Here is a 12,466-nt window from a genome sequence, read left to right as displayed (position 1 = left end):
GCCAACAGGGAATCCTGAAACAGCAGCTGGAAATCAGGGCAGGTTTCCCCTCCAGAGCGCAGCGAAGGGGGGGGGGAGGTTCCAGTGTGTCAGGAGAAGCAGCTCCGTCGGCTGGAACGGAGGAGAGGTCAGAACAAGCTATTCTCCCGGAAGGGGAGGGGAGCAGTGAGGGGAGTGACGTAACCATCAGGAGAAGGGTTGGAAACTGGGCGCGCGCGCCAAGTTCAAATGTGCAAGCGCGCGGGGAAACGGAGAGCCCAGGGAAGGAGCAAGGTCCCAAAGCCCGCAGGAGGGAGAGCCATCGGGAGATTCAGCGTCAGAGGAATCCAGGAGGGGCAGAACTCCAGCGGGCAGAAAGACCCTGCGGAAAAGGAAAGACAGGAGGAGGTGGAGCAAAGCAAGCATCTTAAGCTGGTGTAGGGGAGGGACCGACTCAGAAGGGACTTCAACGGTCTAAGGCTAAGAGACGTGGGGCTGCGCGCCTCGGTTGTGGAACCAATAATGAACTGCAATAAACATCCTTGTATATAAGAAGAACTTGGCGTTGGTCTTTTGTGAGCTGAGACCTGAGGCAGCCCTGACACATGGGTTTTCCCAGGGTAAGCAGCAGGACAAAAGAAAAACATTCCAGACCCATTCCTAAAAAATCCAACAGGACAAACTGGAGAGTGGATGAACCTTCAGTAGCCATGGATATAACCAAAAACCATGACAGACGAAACGATGATCTAGCCCAGACAAAAGATGCTATGTGTTTGTGTGAGAAACAAATGACTAGCTACATGACTACAACCATAAATTTAATGCATACAGTGGTACCTCAGGTTACATACGCTTCAGGTTACATACACTTCAGGTTACAGACTCCGAAAACCCAGAAATATTACCTCGGGTTAAGTACTTTGCTTCAGGATGAGAACAGAAATCATGCTCCCGCAGCGCGGCAGCAGCAGGAGGCCCCATTAGCTAAAGTGGTGCTTCAGGTTAAGAACAGTTTCAGGTTAAGAACGGACCGCCGGAACGAATTATGTACTTAACCTGAGGTACCACTGTATATCCTTCTAACTGTTAGCAATTTCATTCTCTCATTGCTGAATCTTGTGATCCTTATTTACATTCCATACTGATAGGAGTGTGAGAACGGAAACTCAGAAACTGAACTTCCGTTCTATGTGCTTTTGTTTTTTTGTTCTCTGCTTTTAGACAGAGAAGATGTGTGTGAGCTTCTGCTCACACCAGCCATGTTTGTTGCTTTTATTTGCTGTAAATAAAGGAAAATTTGCTAGGCCACATATCTACACAGCCTCGTTTCTTCTGTTACTCTGCTAATGCATGCTAACAGCTCCAGTGGACGTGAGCCGCTGCTCCTCTGTACAGGGGAAGTACGGAAACTAACATGTAATAAGGTCTTCATTTTCACCTGGAGACCATCTCTACTGATTAGAATCAAAGGATTGTAGAGTTGGAAGGGACCCTGAGGGTCATCTAGTCAAACCCCCTGTAATGCAGAAATCTTTCACCCAACATGGGGCTTGAACTCATCACTCTGAGCTTAAGAGTCTCATGCTCTACCAGCCAAGCCGTGTTACAGCAATATTCCCAAAATGTACCAACAAAATTAAAGACTTTGGCTTTTGCAGGGCCTACCTCACCAGAAATCGAGTTCAACACTGAGTTATTTACCACCTAAATGTTCAAATTTTGTTGGGGTGAGCTGAGGGAAAGTCCTAAGCAGCCACCTTGTCCATTGACCACTGCCCTGGCAGGTCAGAGTTCAGCTTTTCTAGGCCGCTTACACAACCCACACCACCCACAAAGTATATACCGTTCTGAGTATCCTTTGCTGTTTAATGCTTTGAATTGTTAATTTTTATCTTGTCCCGTGCATTAGATAAACTTAAATATCTGATTTTCAGGTGTAGCTAATCAAACAGGTTTGGTCGACAGGCAAATGGAAATCAGGCTTTCAACTGAATGGAGACAATCTGAAGCATGCAATATTAAAGGAACATGTTTAAAGATCAGACTTCTGTACACTTTCAGCTACAAAGAAGATGCAAGAAACAAAGTTGGCTTTGGCAGTCCTTCATGATAAAGTTTCTGGAGGCTGTTTCAGGCAATACAATCATATATTTGCTTTTTACCCTTTGAACTGTCATGGCTTCCCCCAAAGAGTTTGGATAACTGTAATTCATGGCATTGCTAAAAGTTCTCTGCTTGAAATTTTTGCTTCTCTATACAGAACTACAAATCCCAGCATTTCCTGGAAAAAGGGATTGACTTTGGAACCAGTTTACATCTGTAATATGGACATGCCCTTAGTTGATAATACTTTGGTCTGAATGATCAGCTGTGAATGGTCTTAGAGCAGGATTTGCAGAAAGTATGCAGAATGGACATACGCTTCTTCTTTTCATTCCCTTTCCCTCTTATTCAAAAAGAACTGTTCTGTCCCTAGCCATATGGCATGCGCTGGTCCCAGAAATTAAAAATGGAGTCTTTGCACAGAAGCATAATGTAGCCCTGGGGAGGACAGATGTTGCTGGTAAGTTAATGTTCCAGGCATTTGGACCAATCTATGAAGCAGACACATTTAAACATTCTACCCATCATTCACACGAGAAAGGGACCTTGATGGCAGTCATTGATGGGAAGCAGCATTGTGGTCAGAGAAGTGTGCAGGATCAGAAACTCGAGGCATTTGAACTTCCTGCATGACTAAAGCATTCTGGGCGGGGGTGGGGATGCAATTGCACATTAGGCCAGCAATAATAAATGCTGGACTATGGCTTCCATCATTCCTGACCATTGGCTATGCTGGTTGGGGCTGATGGAAGTTGGAGCCCAACAATCTCCAGAGAGAGCCAGGTTGACTACATCTTCATTAGGTCATATTTTAAAGCTCAACAAGAACACAGACTGTAGGCTGGGGAACTTCTAGATGAGCAAAAGGGAGAGTACTTCATCTGTGTCTTTGACAGATGTGTAGTACTTGTCGGGCACATTTTTTTTTAAAAAAAAAGTCGTATAAATATTAAAAAATGTAGTATAAACCCCAACAACTGGGAAACACTGGCCTACAAGCATTCCAATTGGAGAACAGCCTTTACCAAAGGGAGAAATGTGCTAAGAGGAAGGCACGCTTGACGAACCCTCACCATGATCAACTCCTGCCCGGAAACCTATGTCCCCGCTGTGGAAGGACTTGTGGATCCAGAACTGGCCTCCACAGTCACTTATGGACTCACTGTTAAGACCGTGTTTATGGAAGACAATCTTACTTGGCTACAAGTGATTGTCAAAGAAGAAGAAGACTTGTTGGGCATTACACAAGAGCATGGGGCTTTTGGTATTCTCAATTAATGAGTGGCAGTGTTTTGTCATGAATGAATTGGGATGCAGAACAAATTGGGTTTTGCCCATCCATAGCAGAGAACACTTAGGGTTAGTTATATTCCATGTCAACAGAAGATGACAAATTACCCCGCATCACACCTTGTGCTTGACTGCCAATCTTTGTCAGCTCGGCAGTCACAGGGCTGCAGTTATGCTTTTCCTAACACTGTCGGACTGTGCATGTCCATCATGATCAGTGGAATCTATGAGTTTTCTCTGCCCTTGAGCTGCTTTCAAAATAGAGACATTTCTCTGTGGGCTAGTGGCACTGCCTTCATGTAATTTGTGCTTGTATTTGCTAACATCTGCTCTTTTTCTCCCCCACTCTTTTCTTTTTATAGATGATACGATTTATACTGATGAATGCATATTTGTGCTGTGGCCATTAATTACTTTGCTTTTATTTACACTTATGAATAAATTGAAATAAAGTTCTTATTCTGTCTCATTAACTAGCAACGCACACATTACCACTTGTCCCAGCAAACTCATTAAGTGGGTGCTTCAGGCTGGTTGGCACTGTTGATTTAGGCTCTAATAAGAAGATAGGCTAGTCTGTGTTGTGTCGGAAGTGAGGCTAGTTAGTGCTGTCTATTCTTAAGCTGCAGAAAGCAGAGAGAAGAACCATGCAGTATATCCTACCAGTGGCGTAGCATGGGGGTACCACAGGAGCAGTTGCCCCGGGTGCAAAATTGTTAGGGGTGCAAAATATCAACACACAGTGCTGCCTCAATACAGCTGCACACTTCCATCACTGGGCTCTGTTGAAAACAACTTCCCCATGTGAATCAGGAAGTGACCTCTCCAGACAATGGAACAACTCTTCTTATCTTATCTCTGCAGCTGCGATCTCCTGGGTGGCATGGATGTTGTTAGTCAATTAAATGCACTTGTGTACCCTGTCCATTCCTCTCCCTCCCTCTCACCCGCTTTCCGTATGGCCCCGGGTGCTGACAACCCATGCTACACCACTGTATGCTACTATAATTTGAGGTTTGCATTTGACTGGTAAGACAAACTGTGGGCCAATTTGCTAGTCAAATATTGCAAAATCATAGTCAAAGTAGTAGAACCTTAATTAGCCAGAACTATCATAAAGAAGAGAGAGTGTGTGTGTGTGCTGTTACAAAGCAAAAAGCAATTTTTCAAGCTGAACTTTCCAGGCAGGTGAGCTGGATGCTATTTCTGCTTCTCCGTATAAGCATTAGCCATAGTTCCTCAGAAAGTGCTTCCATCCAGGGTTAGAGGCAGACTAAGAGGTGTTGTGGCAGTCTACTGACAGACTGACAGTTGTGGAAGGAAGAGAAGAAAAGGTTATTGACCTCTCCTTTACAATATCATCCCATTTGGCTTCCGTTGACTGTGTAGTGCTTGAAATTAACCTGAATCTCTATTTTATGTAAATTTAACCCCCAGCTTTGTCGTGTGTTTTTATTTACTTCTGCTCTCTGCCCTCTACTTTCGACCCATGTGGTTTTATTGCATGTTGTCTTTTCAGATTATTGTAGGTCACCTTGGAGTCGTTGTGGGGTAGAGTTGTATGACGGAATGAATAAAATGTATTCCAGTAAGTGATGGAGGCAGATCCTAATAGCTGCAATTATTTTGTTGTTTTTCTTGATTTAAGTGGAGGGAAAGCTGTATTATATATTCCTTGCCATGTTGTTTGTGGGTGAACATACATACACACACACACACACACACACACATATATATATACACTGTTTTCTGCTATTTTATGGTGTTTTTGTATTTATAATCTTTGTAAGTCACACTGAGACTCGTTTATGAAATATGTAAATAAAATTAATAAATGCTGCTACTGCTACTAATACTGATGATGCTCCTTTATCCCTGTTGCCCTTGTTGCAACTGAAACCTACTTTTCACACTGTATCATAATAGCCAGTTGTTCCTTTGGGGAGTTTTCTTAATGGGACATTATGGCAACCTGCAACTTTCTTCCAAGAACAATTTCCCAAGAAGCTTTAAAGAGCACCATGCCAGATCAAATGGAAGGCCCTGCAAATCTCACAATGAATCCAATGAAGAAGGCTGATCACAGAAAAATTGATGCTTTTGAATTATGCTGCTGGAGGAGACTCTTGAGAGTCCCATGGACAGCAAGAAGATCAAACCTATCCAATTCTTAAGGAAATCAGCCCTGAGTGCTCACTGGAAGGACAGATCCTGAAGCTGAGGCTCCAATACTTTGGCCACCTCATGAGAAGAGAAGACTCCCTGGAAAAGACCCTGATGTTGGGAAAGATGGAGGGCACAAGGAGAAGGGGACGACAGAGGATGAGATGGTTGGATCTCAAAGGATGAGATGGTTGGTGTTCTCGAAGCTACCAGCATGAGTTTGACTAAACTGCGGGAGGCAGTGGAAGACAGGAGGGCCTGGCGTACTCTGGTCCATGGAGTCACGAAGAGTCGGACATGACTAAATGACTAAACAACAACAACAAAATCCAATGAACTCTGGTGAATGTGTTCTATAACACTATGACAAATGCTTCCAAAGTTTAGGGAGCAAGAGGGAGGAAAACTGAAGACACCATTTACTTGGTGCAAAACTAATTGGCAGCCACTTCCTGTTCACCAAATAATTTTATTAGTTTTCTTGTAAATAGAAGAACAACATATAACTACAGTAACTTGTCCTGTGGTACTATACTCTTAGTAAGTTTCATATGCAGTATACAGCACACAAGCAATACGTTTATTTATGCATTATCAAGTATCCTCCCCACAGAGATTCTTGTGGGTGGAATAAAAGTATCTTCTGTCTCATTTATAAAGGAAAAGAATGGAAGCCAAGTCTTGCCAAAAGTGTCTATCCTTGAAGTGCCTTTAATTACCCTTCTGTGGTGAGAAAGGCATTCTAATAGAGCCACATTCCAAATATTATTTACCCAGATTTCAATGGGGATTTCTATAGGTTGCTTCCAGTATTGGGCTATTGTTAATTGGGCTACTGAGAATAGGAAAAAATAGTAATGCAAAGTCTCTGCATTTAAGGTTATTATTTAAATTTGAATCTAATGATAACAAGGCAAGAGTTGAAATGGAAGGAAGGGATTGCTGTGTAATTTTAGAAATAATGTGAAACACCTTTTTCCAAAAGGAGAACACCATTGTACAACTCCACCATGCATGAAAATATGAAAAAATAAATGCAGTCATACCTTGGTTGTCAAACGCCTTGGTACTCAGACGTTTTGGCTCCCAAATGCCACAAACCCAGAAGTGAACGTTCCGGTTTGCAAACATTTTTTGGAAGCCAAACATCTGACGCAGCTTACAATTGAGTGCAGGATGCTTCTGCAGGCAATCAGAAGCCACGCCTTGGTTTTTGAACCATTCCAGGAGTCGAAGTGACTCCCAGAATGGATTAAGTTTGACAACCAAGGTGCCACTGTATCCTCAAAACTTTTGGAAGGGAAGGAACATGGTGATTATCATCACAATGCTGCAGCATCAGGTTGTTGGAGAGGAAAAAGTTGTAAATACCCGGCTGTTAACCAGCAAAGATCAGAAGTGGGTGTTATGTCTGATCCCTCCACTCCTGGAATGCTACTTCCTAAAAATAAATACGGATTTTTCGCTCTATAAGACGCACCAGGCCACAAGACGCACCTAATTTTTGGAAGAGAAAAACAAGAAAGAAAATATTCTGAATCCCAGAAGCCAGGACAGCAAGTGGGATTGCTGTGCAGTGATCCTGCTTACTGTCCTGACTTATGGGATAGCCACGCACAGCCTCTCCCAGGCAAGGGGAGCCTTCATCCCCTGCCCGGGAGAGGCTGCTTGTGGCTAATGCTCCCCCAAGAGCCACGCTCTCTTTAAAGAGTGTGTGGAGTGTGTGTGCAGCTCTTGGGGGCTTTTCCCCAAGGAGGGAGAAGGACAGCCCTTCTCCCTCCTCGGGGAAAAGCACCTAAGAATCGCACACACGCTCCACATGGCTCTTTTAAGGGAGTGCTGAGCAGAGCCTCCCTCCTGCATTCGCTCCATAAGACACACACACACATTTCCCCTTACTTTTTAGGAGGGGAAAGTGCGTCTTATAGAGCGAAAAATACAGTAGCTGAAATCAGTACTTTTTTTCTGGGGGGACTCAGGGGTATGCATACCCCTAAACATTTTGTGAGTCTAAGTTTGGCCTCATTGAGGGGCAGTATCTCATTATGAGTAGGAAAATGAGAGTACCCCTAAACATTTTTTTAAGAAAAAAAAAGCACTGGCTGAAATGTTCCCTCTTTGACCCCTCACAAATGGGACAGGAAAATGAGGTGTTGGCATTTGTAACATCACCTGCGTTTCCATTCAGAATTACAGCACTTCTAACTGGCATCTGTTTCCAGATATACCAGTATAATTAGTATAGGTGTATAAAGGTAAAGGTAAAGGTACCCCTGCCCAAACGGGCCAGTCTTGACAGACTGTGGGGTTTATGCGCCCATCTCACATCTATTGGCCGGGGGCCAGCGCTGTCCGGGGACACTTCCGGGTCACGTGGCCAGCGTGACATCGCTGCTCTGGCGAGCCAGAGCCGCACACGGAACGCCGTTTACCTTCCCGCTGGTAAGCGGTACCTATTTATCTACTTGCCCCCCGGGGGTGCTTTCGAACTGCTAGGTGGGCAGGCGCTGGGACCGAGCAGCGGGAGCGCACCCCGCCGCGGGGATTCGAACCGCCGACCTTTCGATCGGCAAGCCCTAGGCGTTGAGGCTTTAGCCCACAGCGCCACCCGCGTATAAGTATATAGGTGTATAGGTGTATAAAAAGTACCAAAATCGTACCTACACTCTGCTGTCAAAATCTTGTTACACTTCTGTAAAGAAAGAAAAGCTGCTTCTTTATTAGACTGAACCTGTTTCTCAAAGATGCAGGGTATTTTATTTGTTAAGAATCAGGTGCTCTCACATTATACAGAATATCCAAAATCAAGATAAGCATTTACCTTGTATTCTTTCTCTCTATAGATCTCTTAATATGGAGCTGCCCGTGTTTCAAGCTGGTATTATGAATGTAATTCCCTGTTCCAAGCAGGAATAAAAGAGACACAATGTGGCATTCACATCTTTCAAAAGTTGCATCAGACACACTGTTGCTTGCTGTTATCTGTTATTAAAATCTTGGTAGTTTATATATCTTTTTTCCCCCTGTTGAAAAATAGAGCTTCTGTCCTTTCTTTTGGTATACAAAGCCTTCATCCTGGTCCACAATATCCCCTCCTCCTCAAACTCCCTGGGCAAGTTCTTAATGCTTTGAAGCCATGCCAAACTTGTCCTCTTTCAATCCCCTTTCACTGACAGTGCTTTGATGCAAGTCTGGCATTTACAAAGCTTTTGCCATGCTGAAAAACCACTAGGATGAAATAAAATCAACAGCTCTGGTGCTCAGAGCTTTCTCTGTAAAACCCCTTTGGTGACCAGAGGTATGACTGGCTTCAGTGAGGCGGCCACAGGATAAATGGTTCAGGGGTGGTCAACCTGATGCTAGTTGGAGTTTTAGGGTGATTCTACAGTTCGCTAGAAGTGGCTTAGTCATGCTGGCCACATGACCGGGAAGCTGTACGCTGGCTCCCTCGGCCACTAAAGCAAGATGAGCACCGCAACCCCAGAGTCGTCCGCCACTGGACCTCACGGTCAGGGGTCCCTTTACAGTTCTTAAATCAACTGGATTTCCCTGGAGTTTCTTCATCACCTTCTAGAGTAGGTTCTACCATTTCTGAAAGACTGTTCACTTGCAATGTGTATGCACCACCCTTTCTTGGGAAGTGTATATTTGACTCCCAGTAGTGTCTCATCCAGGTATGACCACATCTGCATTAATTTTAAACATCCTATAACACAAGGTGTGGGTGGCGCTGTGGGTTAAACCACAGAGCCTAGGACTTGCCGATCAGAAGGTCAGCGGTTCGAATCCCTGTGATGGGGTGAGCTCCCATTGCTTAGTCCATGCTCCTGCCAAACTAGCAGTTCGAAAGCACATAAAAGTGCAAGTAGATAAATAGGTAGCGCTCTGGCGGGAAGGTAAACGGCATTTGCGTGCGCTGCTCCGGTTCGCCAGAAGCGGCTTAGTCATGCTGGCCACATGACCCAGAAGCTGTACGCCGGCTCCCTCGGCCAATAAAGCAAGATGAGCGCCGCAACCCCAGAATCGGTCACGACTCGACCTAATGGTCAGGGGTCCCTTTACCTTTACCTATAACACAAGGTGGTCCCAAGCTACAATTCTGGCCCTTGTGTAATACTATCAACCTTACTGTATGCTTATGGACCACTGATAAACGCCATCTCCAACTCCTCGAAAGATTCCATCAACAGTGTCTCTGAAAAATTTTACACATCACTTGGGAAGACAGGTGAACTAATGCCAGTGTACTGGAAGAAGCAAAGATCACCAGTGTCGCAGCAATGATTCTTCAACATCAACTTTGTTGGACTGGTCATGTTGTGTGGATGCCTAATTATCGACTTCCAAAGCAACTACTCTATTCCGAACTTAAAAATGGAAAGAGTAATGTCAGTGGTCAACAAAAGAGGTTTAAAGACTCTCTCAAGGCAAATCTAAAAAAAATGTGGTATAAACAGCAAGTGGGAAACACGGCCTGCGAGTGCTCAAAATGGAGAACAGCCTTTACCAAAGGTGTCATGGGCTTTGAAGATGCTCAAACTTAAGATGAAAGGGAGAAACATGGTAAGAGGAAGGTACGCTTGGCAAACCCTCACTGTGATTAACTCCTGCCCGGAAACCTATGTCCCCACTGTGGAAGGACGTGTGGATCCAGAACTGGCCTCCAGTCACTTATGGACCCACTTTTAAAACTGTGTTTGTCTTCCATACTTGGCTACGAGTGATCGCCAAAGGAGGAGGAGGAGGAGGAGGAGGAGGAGGAGGAGGAGGAGGAGGAGGGAACCACATCCTGCAGTCATTTGAGGGTTAGTCGGTGACATCTGACAGGGTAAGAGGTTACTGATGAACCTCTCATTCTTGCAGTAAGTGGTCATGCATACACTACAAGGCAAGGTGCATCTCATGAATGGAGCTCAGAGTTCCAGAGAGAAGCACAGAGATTTTTGAAAGGTACCAGGGTGTGCAGGTATTTTATTTATTATGCATTGCAGTTGTTGGACTACATGACCCATGGATCCCTTCCAACTCTACGATTCTATGATTTCAAGTGTGTGTTCTAAGCATTCTCAGACAGCATACCTTGTTGCCTCCTTGTTACACACAAACACATATTTGTACTTACAACAACTTTGTGAGGTATTTTAAGTAGGTAGAGAGTCGTAGGTCTACCAGTATGCTACTGAATTATCTGCAACATGTCAGGTTTGACAGCAGGTGCACAGCAGTTGTCAGAAGACCAATGGTGAAAGATAGAAAGTTTCAAAACCACTGGACTGCAGAATCAACGCTGGAAATAGAAGTGGGGACGTTTACAAGTGACTTTTCCTAAGAAACATTAAAGCAGAGGGAAGCTAATTGACTCTTTCAATTGGGCGGTACAGAAAATAATGAGAATTTCTCCAAGGCTAATAGAAAACGGAAACAAAAAGAATGACAACCTCCTTCCCTAATGTGGCTGCAATCATTAAAAGTACCGGTGGTTGGAAGCACACGAAGTAAGAGTGTTTACAAGAGAAAAATTAATTCTGAGATGTTGTCAAAGAGAAATCGATTTCCAAGATTCCCCACGCCTTCTATGCAAACAGCATGATCAACATGACTAGCAGGTAGAAAGTTGTGGCAAAGAGTTTTTTGTGTTGAATCTGTCTTGATTTATATCCCATACAGAGGATAGGTATTTCCAAAATTAAGCAGCTGCTGTATGTGTATATGCCAGGAAACTACTGGAGTTGTAATCTGTTTCACAGGTCTCCCAATCTAGGCTACTGCAAAATAAATAAATAAAACAAAATAAAAATACGTAAGAATAATTTTATGGTCATTTATTCTTCATTATAGAATCCATGTGACCCAAGTACCCAAGGCTAGCAAATTAAACTTAATTAATAACTTCAGTCTTCTGAAGAAGGAGGGAGGCATTATCTGTGTCACTGCACACATGAATCTGCTCAGATGGGCCTGATCTTCTGTCTATTTGAGATGAGGCAGGTGGCAACAAAAGAAAGGGATGTTTCAGTGGTGACACCCACCTTTGGAATGCCCTTCCCATAAATGCTTGTCTGGAAAACCAGCACAAGAGAAATACCTTTTTAAAAATTGCTGAAGCTTTTTCGAGTTTGTCTCAACCATAGGTCTTGAGTCTGGTTTTATCCTTTGTTTTTATTATTCTGCTCTTTTAGTTGTTTTGCACAAGGCAGGTGCTGCCATTTTTAACCTTTTGAGCTGTGAGCTCACAATGTATGAAACTAAGTAAATACCCAGTTGTGTGACCAGCTAGAGCAGGGAAGGGAAACTCCAGCCCATAGTCACCTTTGACCTTTGGTCTTGCTGGCTGGGGATGATGGGAATAGTAATCCAATTTCATCCAAAGAACCACAGATTCCTTATCCCTGGCAGAAAGGATGGCCATAGTTATTAGTTGGTTGTTCAGGGTATTCTAAGGTCATGATTCAGCAGAGGTAATTCAAGTTTAAGAGGAAGAAAGATGCAATTCAATGGAGGTTGAGAGAATGTGAACTGAATATTGACTCCCGTCCAACAAAAGAATAGGACCCCCTTCTCTTGCAACCCATGCTGTATCTTCAAGATTCCTTTTCTGAAGCACAGCAATGGCACTGAAGTGCAAACTTTTCCTTTCCAAAATGTTTCTAAAGAGAAGGGCTTGGTTCATAAACTGACTCTCTTTTCTTTTCATTGTAATATTTAATACCGGCTGTGTTTGTTCTAAAGAAGAAACTACAGGAGCCAAATAGAGTCTCTGCAGAAGATGATGCTTCTATTTATGCAGCGTAGATTGTTTGGCACAAATTGCTAGAAACTGAAATGAATTTAGGCTCATCAGAGAGGAGAGGGATATTCCTCCAGATTTGTCTGACTTTTGAAGCTGCTCCAGGGCTCATTGCCGAAACTTCCATACAATATGGAAAAT

This window comes from Podarcis vaucheri (genome assembly GCF_965113315.1).
Source record: "Podarcis vaucheri genome assembly, chromosome: 8".
In the NCBI taxonomy this organism is placed as follows: Eukaryota; Metazoa; Chordata; class Lepidosauria; order Squamata; family Lacertidae; genus Podarcis; species Podarcis vaucheri.
This window is presented reverse-complemented; position numbering follows the sequence as displayed.